Below are 18,927 nucleotides of genomic sequence, written 5' to 3'. Positions count from 1 at the left end.
GGCTCTTAACAACCAAGCTGAAGATCAAATAGGGAAGTTAATGTCCTATGCCAGTGGAAAGTTTTATAATATAGCTTCAGATAATGAAGATTAGCAGCACACTTTTCCAAGACATGATTAGGATTAGAAAAAATCAGTGAAAATTAGTGTTCTAATTTCATTGGAGTTTCCTGAGACAACCATTCCTAAATATTAATAAAACGCCTCTAAATTCAGTCTGCACATGATTCTGGAACTTTTCCACAGCCTCACCCTAAGAGGGCTGGATTGATTTCTGGTAGGTTTCCAACTGATTGGAATGATATGACAATATAATTTCTGTAACATAGTAGAGGGAAGAAATGTACAACTTAGGAACAATTTACTTTCATATGATTTAGAAGTGATTTTTCTCCTCTCAAATATGGTTTCTCTAATGTTGGAGCTAGCCATGGAGCTGAATCATAGAAGGAATAGCAAGCAGAATAAATTTGCCTCCTCATTGAATGTGGCCATAATTTGGATGAGTAGGAAACGGAACACCATGGAAGTACTAGAACTAGAAGGGCAGTAATAATCGGGGCTAAAGTTCTGATTGGTGAATCCACACGCTTCAAATCAACTCTTTCTTCATTGTTGGAACCATCAACCTATGAATTCATTTTTTATATTGAGCCCATCTGTTTTTCTGGCATCAGTTTTGCCTGTCTTATAGGTAATAAAACCATTTTTCCTTGCAATATAACCATACTAACATTTGAAGACAATTCTCAAACTCCCTAAATATTTTCTTCAACACACCTTTTAACTCTTTAACTACATAGTTTTTATACATGTTGTATGTACTTTGGTATATTGATTGGTTTTAAATTTTTCCCATCACAAACCTACCTTGTTTCCCCATTAAACGAGGGGTAAGTGTTGCAAAAGAGGGCAGAAGAGGAGAGACAGAGAAAGAAACTTTGTGATTAGGGAAACAGATAAAGAAATAGAAGATTAGGTCTCTTTGTAGTTTTATATCTTTTTCAGAATAAAAATTTAGCCTGGAATTATATTGTTGGAGGAGAGTGGCAGTGAATAACAGGACCATTATCAAATTCAAGGGAATAGAACAAAAAAAAGTGAGGAAAAGGATAATAAAGGAAGATGAAAAGGATGTTGGCAAAGTAGAAAGAAATGAGGGAGGAGGAAGAAAACAAGGCAGTCAAATAACAACATCCATCATTTATTTAGATTGGTCATATGTTCATGTCATTTAATGTTCACAACTATCCTGCAAGCTCTGTATCTTGAATTTTGCAGATCAGGACACTAAGTCTTAGATCATTAAATAGCTTACTTAAACATTACATAGGTACCACATGGTGAAACCAGGATCTACAAATTTGACTGCCTGATCCCAACATGCCATACTGTCATTAACAAATCACAACATATTGTCTATTTCTGTTTTTTGCAATTTCTGATTTTCTCAAAAATTTCTCTAAGCTTTCATGGTAAATACAATTATAATAAATACAATTTCATCTGGGGTAAAGAATCATATAACTTCCAGGAATAACTGCCAAGGCACATTAATGCATATTTGACCTTTCATGTAACCCTGGCTGTAAATTTATATAGAGTAACAGACTGGTTCTAAGTTCTTACACTTCTAGTTTGATAAACATTATTCACCTTTCACACTTGAAAGTATGCAGGTGGCTTTAGCGAAGCAAATAAAATTTTAGTCAGCTGATAGACCTTAAAATTATATTAAGTAAAATAAAAAGAGTTTATCATCATTAATATTGAGACAACTTAAATGCTATATGCATTTCCTTGTCATTCTGAAAATGTACTTGCTAATTCTTTAAGTGAACCACAGGACAAAATTTAAACATGCGGTTGGAAATAGGCATTTTAGAAGTGCATAATAAATTCAGCTTTTGAGATAAACACAGTTATCTCTGTATTAGGCAAAGAAGTACAGGTCTGTGGAGGATTTTAGATTCATGACATATCAATTAGGTGATAAGTAAATCTCTAAAGACTTCATGGAGTTTTGATAAGCATCCAAGGTTTCTGGAAGTTATTAGAATTTTATCTCAAATCAAATAAACCTTAGTTTAAAAAAATCAGACTGAATATCCTTTGAGACTAAGCTTTAAGATAGAATAAGTTTTAACATATAAATTGTGGTCTTACTCCTAGTTGGCAGGACAGGTGCTCCCTGTATTGGTGATCATTCGTTTACTCATTAACTTCTAAGTACCCATATGCGACTAATAAAGCTCAGGCAATGGGAAGAGAGAGAGATAAACAGGACATGGCCACTTCCTCTCAAATAGCTCACAATCTCATAAGAGATACGGCCATGTGAAAATTAATTACACTTTTGAGAAATAAGAGCTAATAGAGGATATGGATAGGATTGAATCTGGAGGATGGCAGTTTTTGCTAGGAGTTGTGGTTAAGGACAAGACATCAGCCAGGAAATACTTTTGAAAAGAAATGGCATTTTAGCAGAGTTTTGAGTATATTAGTTAAGTAATTTAATTTTATTCAAATTCCTAACTCAAGAAATCTTTGTTATTTGTTTGCATTCTCAAAATAAACTTTAAATTCTTAAGCCCTTCTTTCCCCAAATATTGCACATTGGCATTATGGGAAATACTTCAAATGCCCTTCTATGTTATTTTGTTTTTAAACAGGATGACCTAATCTTTGCATTTCATTCCATGGAAAAACCTTTGTTTTCTTGAAATGTGAAGGTTTCTTTGCGTGAAATAGAGTCTCTGAGGTAGGAGGCACACCCAAGACCACAGGGGAGCACCCAAAGAATTTCTGAGCCTGAGATTCACGTTCACATGACAGAAGCATAATAACATGTCTCCGCATCTATTGAAGCTTACTCTGCTTCCAGAACTGCCCTGCATCATGCTTTCCTCTACATATTTGTCTTTACTCCCTTCAGCCTCCCTCGTTTACAATCTTACTTTTTGTCTCTTGAAGCTTGTTTTAGCTCAAGAGACCAAAAGAATTTTACCTCTAATGGTTCTTTTTGCTTTATGCAGTTTCTAATTCCTATAAATTAAGCCAGATTGTCCAGTTTTCTAGGCAGGGCATAGACATGATGCTAGAGTCTTGAATGTCCTGACTTTTTTTTTCACATTTTTGCCTGAAGGCACATTCAAAGCTGACTTTAGCAAAGACACGAATGGAACCCTGATTTTGATTCATCTGTAATATGCCTATTTAGTTTTACTTTTATTTCTCTGGAAAGGACATTGTACGCAAGACACAATGACTCGAAAAATTTCATTAAAATGTAAAGAAGGAGCCATGAGAATTTCACTTTTTTCAGCAAATAATATAGCCAGAAGAATAAACTAATTAGCATAGTCCTGGAATTTGATAACTTAATAAAATCCAATATCATCCCTTTCAACCCCTTTATTTTACAAATGAAGACACTGTGACTCAGAGAGTCTCATTACCCACGTTTTTATTCAGTGTAATTTCTTTTTCTTTTTTTTTAACTTGGTACTTGGTAACTATTTTCATAGCCTGATTCTGTTTCTTCAAATATGTTGAATTGTTATAATTCACATTTTCATCATAGAATTGATATTATTTTCTGAAGGAAGGAAGGAAGGAAGGAAGGAAGGAAGGAAGGAAGGAAGGAAGGAAGGAAGGAAGGAAGGAAGGAAGGAAGGAAGGAAGGAAGGAAGGAAGGAAGGAAGGAAGGAAGGAAGGAAGGAAGGAAGGAAGGAAGGAAGGAAGGAAGGAAGGAAGGAAGGAAGGAAGGAAGGAAGGAAGGAAGGTCAAAATCAAAAACACCAAAACTGATTTTAAAGAGCCTTTTTAAAAAATAAATTGCTGAGTACTTATCTATTTTACTGATAGCTCACCAATAGCAACTGCATGAAGAAAAATAGACATATGAAAAATATTTAAAATCTGTAGATGCATTGTTCCTGAAAACTAAGGTGTACCCTCATTAATTTTTACTGGTTACCCAGGAGTAGGAAAGACTTTGTTTCCTCTAATCTTATTCCAAAACAGATTTTGAAGTAACTTACAAAAATACATGGAAAAAAGAAAAAGTAGCTTACTGAAATCCAGCAAATAGAGAAAGAGAGAAAGAAAAGAGGAAATAGATTTCTAGGAAAAATGGAGACAAAATACGCTGAAGTCAGAAATAAGACAATTTCAAAAATTACATGCCTTAACATGACTTTTTGCTGTAGTTGAGAACAAGGTCTCTGAATTACTTTTTTCTAATCTTTGTAACATTTACTCCACTAACAAATAAAATGTGAGATTGTAATGCAATCCGGCAAACAATATTCTTTGAATTCAGCCTTCTGCTACTTTTATTGTTAATCAACTCAGGGGAAAAAATTGCTGGCTCCCTGTAGCTGCATTTTTATTCACTTTAATGAGAAAAAAAGGAGAAATTTTCCTACTAAGTAGTGACAATTATTGAGAGAAAAACATTCATATTGTTCTCTTAGGCAGTCAACCAAGCAAACTAAGAACAGCAGTTTATCAGAAATATTATCTGAAAAAAAGTGTAGTATCAAATTATTTAAGAAATATAGTCTTCTGTCTCAGCATGGCATCTCCAGTATGATTCTTTCTACTTTTTAAATTATAAAAATCATTATATTTTTTCTACAAGCAGATGCCAACCAGAAGAACAACTGACCAAATGGCAATGTATTTTTCACTCAGGGAAACGATGAAAAAAATGAGATATCTCATATTACATTTTATTTACCAAAGTCAATTTTAGTAACTAATGTTTATTAAACAGAAGTGTTCCTTGCATAATTACAATTTCTGAGTATTAAGATGTTCTTGGTAAATATGATGAATGATCATTTAAAAATACAGGAAAATGTGTTTTGTGCATATCTTTAAGTTTGTTATAAAATAGATTGATATGCCTTTGATTCCTTAGGATAATCCACCAACATCTTTTATGTTCATACTAAAAATTGAATGTATTTTTCACATTTTCCCTAGCAAGTTCTATCTATACTACCTTAGAAAATGGTACACAATTGATAATTTTCATGTAAAAAACACATTTCAGATCAATAAGATTAATTAATTTATAGAAGGCCACATTTCTTTATTACATGTCCTGTACTTTGTAAAATACTTATATACTATTTCAAAAGTAGAAAGAGTTTTGAAGAAAAATAAACAAAATACAGAAGCACTTGAATACATACTAAAACTAGTTTTCACATCTAATACTAATCCACATATTAAGACACTTTTAAAGAAGAGATTAACTTTACCTCCTAAATAATAATTTTGAATGTTAGAATTACACTAATAATAATATACAGAAGTGTTTTCTTCCTAATCCAAAAAAAAAAAAATCCAATATATCCAATGCTTTACACCTAATTTATCCTCCATTTTGATTGCATATTTTAAAGTAGTACAGTCCATATATTAGGTTGGTGCAAAAGGAATTGCGGTTTCAGACTGAATTTTAAATCATTGTAACTAGGCTCAAACACATCTTTATTAATCAAAATAGGAACCATTACAATCAACACATTTTTGCCAAAGAGAAATAAGTTTGCTTATTCCTGCAGTGTAAAAATCCGTGCTTCAGGATTTGATGAATTCTTGGAAAGCATTTTCTGCATCCTGCTGGTTGTGGAAGCATTTTCCCAGCAAAAAATTGTTGAGATGCTTGAAGAAGTGGTAGTCAGTTGGCAAGAGGTCAGGTGAACACGGCGGTTGAGGCAAAATTTTGTAGCCCAATGTGTTCAACTTTTGAATATTGGTTGTGCAATGTGTGGTTTGACATTGTCATGGAGAAGAATTGGGCCCTTTCTGTTGACCAATACTAGCTGCAGGTGTTAGAGGGTTTTGTGCACCTCATTAATTTGCTGAGCATACTTCTCAGATGTAATGATTTCACTGGGATTCAGAAAGCTGTAGTGGATCAGATGGGCAGCAGACCACCAAACAGTGACCGTGACATTTTTGGTGCAAATTTGACTTTGGGAAATGCTTTGGAGCTTCTTCTTGGCCCAACCACTGAGCTGGTTGTCACCGGTTGTCAAATCAATTCGCATGTCACAATCCGATTGAGAAATGGTTGGTTGTTGCGTACAATAAGACACTACAAAATGACAATCTTTAAAAAATTTTCAATCACCTCATGAGGCACTCACTTATTGACCTTTTTCGCCTTTCCAATTTGCTTCAAATGCTGAACAACTATAGAATGGTTGGCATTGAATTCTTCAGCAACTTCTCATGTAGTTTAAGAGGATCAGCTTTGATTTTTGCTCTCAATTGGTCGTTGTCAAACTCCTGATGGCTGGCCACTACACCCTTCATCCTCAAGGCTCTTGTCTCCTTTGCAAAACTTTTTGAACCACCACTGCACTGTACATTCATTAGCAGTTCCTGGCCAAATGCATTGTTGATTTTGCGAGTTGTCTCTGCTGCTTTAGGACACTCGAATTTGCTTTTTGTCTAACATCATTTCCATAGTCTAAAATAAATAAAAACAGCAAATAATGTCATTAGCAAAAAACATAAAGAAAGAAATGCATATTAAAATGATGTATAACATAACCACATTTATTTAAGGATGTGTGCTAATATCAAACAGCAAATTTCAACAATGTAAAACTGCAATTACTTCTGCACCAACATAATAAAACATATTGTTATTGATGATCCAACTACAGATTTCATGAATTTATATATGGTAAGATGGGCGTTTCCAATATCAGTGACAACTCAGGCCACGTTCCTCATAGACTATTGCTTTTTGTTTAATGCTGTGGATTTGCGTGTGCATACGCACACATGCTTCAAGATGACTAGTCAGAGCAGCTATCTGTGGTTTTAGAGTGAAAAAAAATTGACAAACTAGAACCTGCAGTACCAACACACTCTATTAAATAGAATACTTTCTTCATTGTTTTCTGGAGTATTCAAAATGAAACACTCCTAGGTGTTGGTTATTATCAGAATTTACAATAAAAGTACCACTGCAGTAATTCCAGAAGCCTAGTAATAAATGCTACTTCTTAAACATTTTATAAATGTTTGCATTTTAATCTAAATTCTCTGAAATCTTTCTTAGGTCCTCCATTGCCTTTTCTGCATAACAGATGTTTAAAATTCTAAAACTACTGGAATTCCTTGTTGAATTTTTGATATAAGTTTTGGCCTCTATGTTCCTTGATTTTTATAGTTATTCATTTGTTATTATCTTCTCCCTGAAATTCAGAGTTTAAAAACATTTGGGGGAAGCAGACTTGGCACAACGGATAGAGCAACCGCTTACCACATGGGAGATTCATGGTTCAAATCCAGGACCTCCTTGACCCATGTAGAGCTGGCCCACACACAGTGCTGATGTGTGCAAGGAATGCCGTGCCATGCAGGCATGTAGGGGAGCCCCAAGTGCAAGGAGTGCGCCCCGTAAGGAGAGCCACCCAGCATGGAAAAAGTGCAGCCTGCCCAGGAGTGGCTGAAACTGCACACACGGAGAGCTGATGCAGCAAGATGATGCAACAAAAAGAAACAGATTCCCGGGCTGCTGACGAGAATAGAAGCAGACACAGAAGAACACACAGTGAATGGACAGAGAGAGCAGACAACTGAGGGGGCGGGGAAGGGGAGAGAAATAAATAAATAAATCTTAAAAAAAAAATTGGGGAAGTGAGACCATAAGATAACTAATCATCATCTACCTTATCCTGAGGGTAGTCCCAGCTAATAATGACCTCCAATTTCATACAAATAAAAGTTCTTTCTGGTGCTGGGGAACATTTTCACTGGTTTGGTAACATCATAAACCTTACCTCCTCCCCCGTCAGTTATCTTATATAGTGTTATCTTGGTCTTTTCATATATGAACATTTAAGTCTAAACTTTCATTGAGCTTTATATTTAGACTCTAACATCAAGCATATTTAAAACTGGCTAATAAGCCAAAAATTTCTTGGAGAATTTGGGAAAATTGAAAATATTATCAAAGAGCAATGACTTTTACATCAAATCAACATCAACCCAGTTAGTCCATCTGATAGGATATGCAGATGGGAAGAGCACCTAATTTATTTTTACCAGTAAAAGGAAAAGCTTGTGTCAGAAAGTGTGATTGAAATGTAATACTCTCCTGTTAGTAAGACTGTGCATAAGAGATGGGAGCTTGGAAAGTAGGTGCTAGATGAAAACCTATTATGCATATGCTCTCTAATTTGCCATGCTCAATCATTTTCAAATTGTGATCACCCAAAGCAAAAATGGAACAGCTGTCATTAGTATCCAGTGGCATGAAAAAAAAAAAAGAATATATTTGAACTCAAGTTTGAGGAAGAGAGATGAACTGCTTTTTAAGCTAATATAAATATTGAAGAATTGCGAGAAGGTGTGTGAACACCAGGGGCCGAAAGTTGTGGGAAACATAATAGAATTCTGCCTACCTCAAGTGTCTCCTATGCTTTAATCCTTGTTCTCTGCAATGAGTGCAAAGCAGTAAGCAGAAAGACAAATTTATGCTGTTGTGAAACAGAAACATTTTAACAGAAGAAAGACACTTAAAAATGTTAAGTTAATTTTATTACATATTCCTTTATAACTTATTGATAAATATAATGCTATTCTATAAATGATATTTATTTAAAGATGATAATGGTAATGCATTAAAAAAAACAAATCAGGGAGGAGGAGTTTGGAGGATATTTGAAATTTTAAATAAGATTGTTAGTGGGGGGCATAACTGAGAAGGTGACATTTGAATTACCACTTTGGCAGGTGACTAAACAAGATATGCCAATAGAAGGGAAAACATTGCAGAAAGAGGGAACACAAAGTTCCTGAGGAAGAAACCTGTCTAGGGAGCTTGAGATTCTCCATGAAGAGAAGGAAGACAGTCTGCCTGGCACAGACAGGTGAGGGGAAAGAGATTAAGAAATATGTTCAAAGAAGATAAAGGGTTAAAGGATTGGTTAAGACTACATAGGCAATTGAAAAGACCTTGGTTTTTATTCTGAGTGAAGAAAGTTGTAGTCTTTGAGCAAAGGAATCATAAGATTTGACTTAAGTTTTAACAGGATAATTTTGGCTCTTGAGTTAAGAATCTATTTCAATAGGTGCACAATTAAATAAGGAAGGCTAGTTCAGAGGCTACTGTAATTATTAAAGTGAAAGATGATGGTGCCTCAGACCACACTGGGAGCATCTGATGTCTTGTGAAGTAGTTAAATTATAGATACATTTCTAATGAGAACTAATAGGTTTTTGACTCATCGGAATATGAGATAAAAGAGAAAAATAAGAATCAAAATTGAGTCCAAGAGCAACTGGAATGATGAAGTAGTCAATAACTGAGACAAAGTATATTATATAGGAGCAAAATTTGGATTGGAAGGAATGCAGAACTTGAATCTTGGGCATATTTATTAAATATTTAAGGAGAGACAGGTAGGCATTCACATATATGATCCTGGATTGATGTCTGAGCTGTAGATACAATTATCTTGCATTTTATCATTATATTAGTGGTATTTAAAGCCATGAGATTAGATGAGATAACAAGTGATGAGTTTAGAGTGTGAAAGAGGAAAGATGAATAGATGACTGCAAATCATTCTGAGAAGTAGTGACCAAGGAGGCAGGGGAAAAAACCATGAGACTATGATGGTGTAAGTGCCAAGTAAAACAGATGTTTCAAAGAGACAGTGTTATATTCTGCCAAAAGCTGTTTATAGTTCTAATAAGATCAGAAATATTGACCATTCAATATTGTGGAAAACAAAATTTACCTTAACAGAAGTTTCAGCTTGGCTGGAGCAAGGGAGAAGAGAAATTGAAGACAGCATGTGGAGACAACTCTTGAGAAGGCTTGGCTGCAAAGAGGATCAGAGATAGAGTATTATCTAGCAAGGAAAGGATTGTCAAAATAAATTTGTTTTTAAATGGGAAAAACAACCACATTATCAGTAAGATGATGGGAATAATATTCTAGAGTGTGGAAACTTGATGCTTTTGAAGGAGGGAGAAATGCTGGAATGATATCCTTGAGTGGGTCACAGGGGATGGGATCTTCTTCACAAGGGGAGGGTTTAACTTTGGTAGAACATGGAGAGTCCATCCATAGTAACAGGAGTTTGTCTCTGATTGTTTCTATTTTCTCAGTTAAATCATATTATCAATTAGTGTTATGAAGAAAGAAAAAGCCAAGTACAGTAGAAAGAGCACACAACAAAAAGTTGGACTGGATTCTCATGTTGTGCTATCCTTAAATAACCCTGAGGTTACTTTGGATATGTGCAAAGGTGAGGATTTAAACAATTACCTTCACATCTCTCCTGATGCTTATACATTAATATTTTATTATAATAATGTTTTTCTGCCATATTGTGTTTCAATTCTTAACCACAAGAATAATATCTTTTACTCATCTATGTTTATCATAACAAGTTAATGAATAAGCAAGGGTGAATCACACACAACTCCATCATTCCAGATGGAAAATTCTTTATTTGGGACACAGTGCATTTCTATTGCAAATTATCAGGATTGGTTTTATTTTTAACACCAGGGCTCTATACCCTTGTATATAACAATTCTTCCTTACTTATATCTACACACACAAAAAAAAAAATACCACAAAATCTTAGATACCAACATAAAACTTGCTTATCTAGAAATTAGATAATTTTGATATAAAAGATTATAGTTCAAGGCCTTTACCTTTCAAAGGAGGAAACTATTGCTTAGTGAAAATGAAGTAATTTGCCCCGGTGACACCCCCATATAACCACTCAGACCAACAAGGACCGGGATCTCCTGACTACTAAACAAGTGGTTTAGCATTATGCTCAGTGATAGACAATGATTCCCCAACATAACTAGCCTTCTTTCTTTCTGGGTTTGGATTGTATTTCCTTAATGTTCAGAACTGTAGTGAAATATTCTGATAAACACTTAAGTCTTTGATAATTTAAATAAGATGGTTCTCCTACCCATTCATCATTCACAAATATTCATTGAACATTTATTATGTGTAAATTCTGTTTTAAAATTAAGGACACAGCAATAAACACAATAGATGACATCAATTCTGGACCTTAAATATAGTAATAAAATTTATCCTTATTCCAGGGATAGAATAATACTTACTCCCTAAGAACATTCTTTCATGTCTTTACTTGTTCCAAGATTGCTGAGCATTGGGCTAGAAACAGGGATACAGGGAGGCATAAGTTATGGTACCTGTTCTCAAAGAGATGATAACATATAGAAGCAGAAACATATGGAGAACAATTGCAGATGACACTGATAAAAGCTGGGACAGAAGTGTGCACAAAGGAGAGATCCTAATTAAGACTGAGAAGTCAAGCTCAGCTTCCTGGTTGTATTAGTCTGCCAAAGGTGTGCTGAAGCAAAGTACCTGAAATCTGTTGTTTTTTATAAAAGGGGTTTATTTTGGGTAAAAACTTATAGTTACAAGGCCTAGATACGGTCGCTTTCTCACCAGTCAGATGCCACATGTTGAGGCGAGATGGGGTTCCTCTTCCTCTTAAAGCATCGTGGGCCCAGCTTCTTCCCAATCTCAGAGGTAGGCTGGCAGAGGATTTGTCTCATGGGGTTCCTCTATCAGTCTCTGGTATAGCACTCATTTCTTTCTGGGCCTTCTCAGCTGCTCATCTGCTCTGTTCTCTTCAGCTGCAAACTATCAGGCAAAAGGCTTATCTCTCCCTGGGGCCACAGGATCAAAAATGACAAAGTTCTCTCCTCTTCCATGTGTCTTTTTGAGTAAGTGTCCATTTATATAGGCCCACCAAGGGGGCAGGGACTCAACCTGAGTCACACCTTACTGACATGGTCAAATCAAAGTCCTAGTCATGGCAGGTAATTTAATCAAAGACATCTCAGGTGAATCTAATACAATCAAAGGGTATCACACCCAGAGGAAGAGATTCGTTTAGAAGCATAATCTTTCTCTTTCTGGTATTCATAAATAATCTCGAATTGCCACAACAGTGTAGCTGACTGCTGTGTCTAACAGAATTAAAGATGAGCAAAGAAACTGCCGCGCTAAATATAAGGAGGTAGGTACACAGCTTTTCAACTTAAGAGCAAAGCAAGGGAGTAGATAGTGCAGTGTAGGAAATACAAGTCATTCTGTGGAAGAAGCAGCCTCGCAAAGAGAAAGATGAGACTAGTACATGGTTGGAGAAGCAGCACAGGGGAGTTCTGTATATTAAGTTGTCCCTATGTGCCAGGAGTTGTGCTAAGCACTCATTCTTCACAAAAATCCTATAATTCAGTCAATGATTTTAGACCCATTTAACAAGTGAGAAAAGTGAGACTAACCACCTACACTACAACGTACATAAGAGAAAGTGGTGAATGAAGGTTTTACTAAACAAAGGCAGAATTCTTAATTATTGCCCCAAACATGTTTCAAATATTGCTTTTCATTGTTTGCTTTTGTTTGGCTTGCTTTTATTTTTTCATTTTTTATTGTTTGATGATAGCAAAGGAAAGCCCTTGAATGATTTTAAGGAAGGAATTGACATGATTGAGGATATTTGACTTTAAAAGAAAATTTTTTTAAGTAGCCTGTCTTTAGAATGGATTTAGAAAGAATGGATGGGAGGAAGACAGCAATATTGGAGAAAGAAAAATATTTTGGAAGACCCTTTTAGAAAACTCTAAAAATAATGAGCATCCACATTTAAGTAATACAAGCTGGTGTGTAGTTCATGAATTAGAATTGGACACATTCAAGAAATATTAAAGATGCTATATTGACAAGACTTGGTGACTGAATGTAGACTGTTAGAAAATGAAGGGTGCATAAGTTTTCTGTCACTAACATTGGGAAAGCAGATGGCAAGCAAGATTATGGGTTGGAGGTAGGGGGATACTATTATTTTTTTTATTTCACTGTTTAAATTTGAGATCATTGTTGGAGAAATCCAGAAAGTAATTGAAAATATTAAGTTTGGAGTTTAGAAGAGTAATCTGAGCTGAATATATAGATTGAGAAAGTTCTTAAAAACTCTTCCTCCTATTAACTTTAAATGGTTGACTCTTAATTTTATTCCATCTGCAACTCAAATATAATTTTATCAGTAAAACTTTATCTGATCATCCAATCTAAAGTGGCTCTCAAATTGTACCAACATATTACCTATTTTCATTTATTTTACATTCTTATTACTATATATTTTTCTCCTTCACTCCTTACATTATTTTTCCCTTCTTCATCAGAAGTCTCAGGAATGTAAGAAATGTGAGAATAAAATTGCTTATAGCATGAGAACACACTGCCATATATTCCTTAGGAGCTCCCTGAGTATACTGCTTTTGCTAAGGGAGAAAGAAATGCATTAGTGATGGTAGTGTCAGCATCATTGAGAGTTTCAGCAGAAGCTGTCCTCTGATGGGTGGCTTTGATGGCAGGAAGGTTGCTATCAAATATCAAAAAGTCTGATGGGAAATCAGAATTGGAGAGACTAGGTAGAAGCACGTAACTCTGAACTTCAAGATACATGTAATTCCATCAATGGACAACAAGAGTAAAGTGTATAGACCACAAGCATCTGACAATGGATTGAGTTGTTCCTAGGGGTAAGATAGATGGAGAGCCATTTAGTATGTGGCTGTATTTACATGTTCAGAAGAAATTGTGACTAAGACAGTAGAAGGCTGACACCAGCCATTGCAGTGATTTTTGCTACCTCCAACCCAGTTGCAACATCTGAACCAATTCATAGTCTTAAATGGGCTCCCCTCACCAACACACATACCTTCAAGGTATGAATCATCAAAAATAAATTTGGTAGAGAAATTCAGAAAAGTATAGATTTAGTGTGGAGCATTTACATCTTTTTAAAGGGGAAATTTAGATAGGAATTTGGGAGATTGAAATCTATAAGCTTTGAAGGAACACTTTAGCATAGTGCTTATATAGAGCAAATCAAGAAGCCACATTCCTGAAATAGGTTGTATGGTATAGAATTTTATAAAATAAAATAAAATGGACTAAGCTCAAATATTTGGAATTAGTTTATATTGTTAAGGAAAGAAAAAATGTAACTTGGTGTAGTATACTAAAGCTGGCCACAGATAATGTTGTTTCTTCTCCCATTGAGAGGTCAAATCTAATTCCCTTATCTTTAAATCTGAACTACTTGTCATTGACTTTCCTGCTCAATAGAATACAAGGGAAATGATGTTCTGGGACTTCTGCGGCTAGGTCATAGGGAACATTGAAGCTTCAGCTTAAACCTCTTGGAATACTCGCTCTCAGGATGCTTTTGGGATATTCCCTCTTGGAATTCAGCTGTCACACTTTGAAAATCCCAAACCACATTGCCTCCCATCTATAGCTCCAGCTGATCTCCCAGCTATTAACAAGGATACAAGGTTAACCTTGTGAGTAAGCCATCTGGAGTCTAGTCCAGGCAGGGAACCCTAGCCAACATTTGACTGTAAACTCATGAAATGCCCTATGGTGTGTTGAATTGTGCCCCTCAAGAAAGATATGTCCATGTCTTATCCCCACCTCTAGTACCTGTGCATGTTAGCTTATTTGGAATTGGGGTCTTTGTAAATATAACCAAGTTAAGATGAGGTCACGCTGGATTAGGATAGGTCTTAAATCCAAAATGACTGGTGTCCTTAGAAGAAGAAACACAGAGATACCCAGGAGAAGCCCACATGATGATGGAGGCAGAGAATGGAGTGTGGTATCTATAAACCAAGGAACACCAAGGATTGCCAGCAACCACCAGAAGGTTGGAAGAAGCAAGGAAGGATCCTTCCCTAGAACCTTCATGGAGAGGATGGCCCTGCTGAAAATTCAAACTTTTAGCCACCAGAACTGAAAGATAATAAGTTTCCATTATTTTATTCCACCCAGTTTGTTTATTTGTTACAGTAGCTCTAGAAAACTAACATATTCCAAGCAAGAACTGCCCAGCTGAGTCCATTCAATATATATGGTAACATGAGATACTATAAATTTTAAGTCATTAAATTTTGGGGTGGTATTTTATAGATAACCAGTACATAGACATTCTTAGCTACTATCTCATCAAGAGTTTTGAACTGTTGTTTCAGCTTACCCTCCTATAAATAGTGATTTCCTTATCAAACTCATTATTGTCTGGGACTCTAATCATTTTGGGTTTATGAGTTGGTTATCCTCTGTTAAGAGGGAACACCTATAAAATCTAACCATGAAGGACAAAACAAAACTTTTTAGCAGAGACATAGATAGCTTTTGCCAGCATATCAATGTGGGAGATATTGGCTTCTTATGAAGTCAAATCCCCACCTTCTGCTGCTGCTGAAAGCAGGATGTGTATAGTTCTTACTTATTAGCAAAAGACAGTTAATTTAATGAAAACAAAGTAGAGTAATAATTAAAGTGACTATGTATATATTCAGGTCCAGGTCAAATGATGGTGTGATGGTTTGAAGCTATATGTACCCCAGAAAAACATATTCCTAAATCTAATCCATTCCTGTGTGAGTGGATCGCTGTACATAGGACCTTTTGGTGAGTTTATTTCAGTTAAGGTGTGGCCCACCTCATTTAAGATGAGTCTTAATCCTCTTACTTTAGTCCTTTATAAACAGGATAGATATGGAAAAAGAGAAAGCCATAGGCACAATAACCTGAAAAGAATGAATCCCGGAAGAGAACTGAGAGACCAGCAGACACCGCTTTGTGCCTTGCCATGGAACATAGGAGTCCAGGATCACTGGCAGTGCGTCTTTGGGAAGAAAGCATTGCCTTGATGATGCCTTGATTAGGACATTTTTTCTCAGCCTTAAAACTATAGGCTTGTAAGCTATTAAATTCCCATGATTTAAGCCCAATCCATTTCATGATACCTGTTTTAAGCATCCTAGGAAATTACAACAGATGGCAGAGTCAAATATAAGCTAAAATGGAATCAATTTCAATTCAACTTTCCATATGAACAAAATTTTTTCGGTCCCTAAGGTAAATGATACCTAGTGGAAGAAACTTAAGACAAGTATTACATAGTAGTTCCAGGAAGAATGATTGTCAGGGAAAACTAAAAGTAAGAACAGAGAACCACAATGTCACTTGTTAGAATTCACTACCACATCTTTTAGACTTTACATTTATGTTCTTGTTAAATACACTATATCCCATTTTATAAACCTGGGTGCCTACCTTTTTCCTCTAGCACTATTTACTGGAAATGCCTTGTATTTGGGGTTAGATACTTCCAACTTGCTATTTTGTATGTATAGATGCCTTGGGGCCCTAATATGTAGTAGGAATTAGTAGGATTCTAGGAACAAAATCCTACCCACATCTCCAGTAAATAGGCATCTAAATTGTATAATCATTGTTGAATAAATGTAACTTGCATGAAAGCCAGAGGGATTGGTACATCTGGGATTTCTTCATTTTAATATCTACTACTGCCAACAGATTGGTATTAACACAAATCCCTACCAAAAATCTTTGTGCCTTAATCTCCACTAATTAGTTATGTGATTTTAGTTCAGTCACTTACACCCTCTGCACTACAGTTTTCTCATCTGTAACAAGAGGGAAGGAATTTAAATAATATCATTAGTGTAAAAATCTCTTTTTAAGGTATCAGCAAACATTCATTGTTCAACATTGTTCAATATTGAAAGCATTATATAAAAAAGCTGTATTGTTGAAGTAACCCCGTGTTAAAGAATATCAATTAATTTGTCTTAAGGACAGTCCTTACTCAACATCTTGTTCACTTCCATTCTATTAGGCTTTCTGCCTACTTTTTAGAATATGCCAATTTCTATAAGCAATCTTATATTGCTTATAACTATCACATCTAAAGACCCATCAACTATTATCTTTAGAGTTTGTGGTAGACCCAAACAAAATTGCAAACCCTCTAAAAGGTTTTCTGTTGATACTGAAGTGGTTTCAATTACAAAATGTCCTTGTTGCTGCTTCTCCATTTCTGCTAACCGCCTAACATCTGATCTACAATCTGGTTTGGTCTTCTGACATCTCTGGATGTCTTGATACACAGGTTCTCTTTATGTGTGTCATCTAGCTGCTCATCCATTTGCTTTGTATACATACTGAACATTATTCTTTAGACTTCTATTCTGAATTTCATTCTGCCATCATTCCAGTGCAATGCTGCTGAATTTTCTATTAGTGAAATGCAATATTCTGAGTTTAGGAATTACACAAATGAAAATCCCTTTGGATCTCTGCACAATCATTTCCCTGATAAGGAGTTGGAATATGTACCCCTAGGAACAATCTTCAGTCTCAGATTCATTGTATAAAATCCTCATTCCACACTGGAACTTATAAGACCTCACATACCATTAGTTAGTAATGCCCCCATAGTATTACTTATTACAAGGAAGACTTGAATTTAAGTATAACATGTAGATTTTCATGTCTTAAGATAAATTTACAAGCAATCTCTTCATATGTGTTAGGCAGGCAAATACTCTTGTACTGATCTAAATTTCTCTTACTGGGTTCCTTACCTTAGGCTGATTTCTTCATGAAGCACCCTACACTCTGAATCCTTCCTTTTTTTTTCATTATTCTAATAAAACTTACTTCTTTATAAGGCACTGGAATGATCAATCTAGTCCTCAAGATGATTTCCACCTACCTATCCTATTTTTAAAGCAATTTTATTGAGGTATAATTGACATGTAATATACCTTACATACTTAATATGATAAATTCCAACATCTGAATATAATTGTAAAACCATCAAGATAATGAAAAAATCAGGATAATGAATGTATCCATCACTCCATAAAGTTTCCTTATGCTCCTTTGTAATGGCTCCTTATTGTACCCCTTCCTTCATCCTCAGTAACTACTAACCTGCTTTCTATCATTAGAGATTATGTTTGCATTTTCTAGATGTGTATAAAAATCATGTGCTGTTTTTCTGTTGTTTCTTTCACTAAGCAAGTTATTTTCAGTTTGATCCATGTTATTGCATACACAGTGTATTTGAAAGTGATTTCTTACACAACTATCAGGTTGGCCCTACATATCTAATCATGCTGGATTAGTGATCCAGCACAAAAGCTCTATTCATGCCTGTGGATGGCAACGAATTTTCTTGACATTCTCCTTTGGGGCATTTGAACCTTAAGTACAGAGAGGTGCACAGTTAATAGCAGGAGCAGGATGTTTAAGGAACACAGGAAAGAAGATAAGTTTTTTCTGAATCCTCATACAGAGCAATGAGGTGAGGCCAGTAGCTAGTCTATAAATCAAAGGTGTGGCACTTGCCCTCCTTCTCATGGATTCCTGAGGAATTTTTTTTTAATTTTTTAATTTTTAAAGAAGATTTAGATTACATAAATGTTACATAAAGAATATAGTGTGGGAACAGATGTGGCCCAAGCAGCTGAGCGCCTTCCTCCCACATAGGATGTCCCAGGTTCAGTTCTCAGTGCCTCATAAAGAAAACAAGCAGACAACAAACAGACAATGAGCAAAACAAGTAGACAATGAGAAAAAAGAACTAACAAGACAATGAGCAAACAAGCAAAAAACCAAAATAAGCAGAGTGAATGTGGCTTAAGCACTTAAGCACTTGCTTCTCACATGGGAGGTCAAGGGTTCAGTTCCTGGTGCCTCCTAAAGAAAAAAAGCAGAAAAACAAGCAGACAGCAAGCAGACAAGGAGCACAAGCAACAAGTAAACAGACAAGGAAACCATTTCAAGGGGAGGAATATTGAGCCTAAAAATATACAAAAAGAATATAGGGGATTCTTATATGCCCCACCACCTCCCTTTTCCACACTTTTCCACATTAACAACATCTTTCATTAGTGTGGTACATTTGTAACAACTGATGAACACATATTGAAGCATTGTTACTAACCATGGACTATAGTTTACATTATACTTTATACTCTGCCCCA

Source organism: Dasypus novemcinctus, chromosome 2 (genome assembly GCF_030445035.2).
Source record: "Dasypus novemcinctus isolate mDasNov1 chromosome 2, mDasNov1.1.hap2, whole genome shotgun sequence".
NCBI classification, from domain to species: domain Eukaryota; kingdom Metazoa; phylum Chordata; class Mammalia; order Cingulata; family Dasypodidae; genus Dasypus; species Dasypus novemcinctus.
This window is presented reverse-complemented; position numbering follows the sequence as displayed.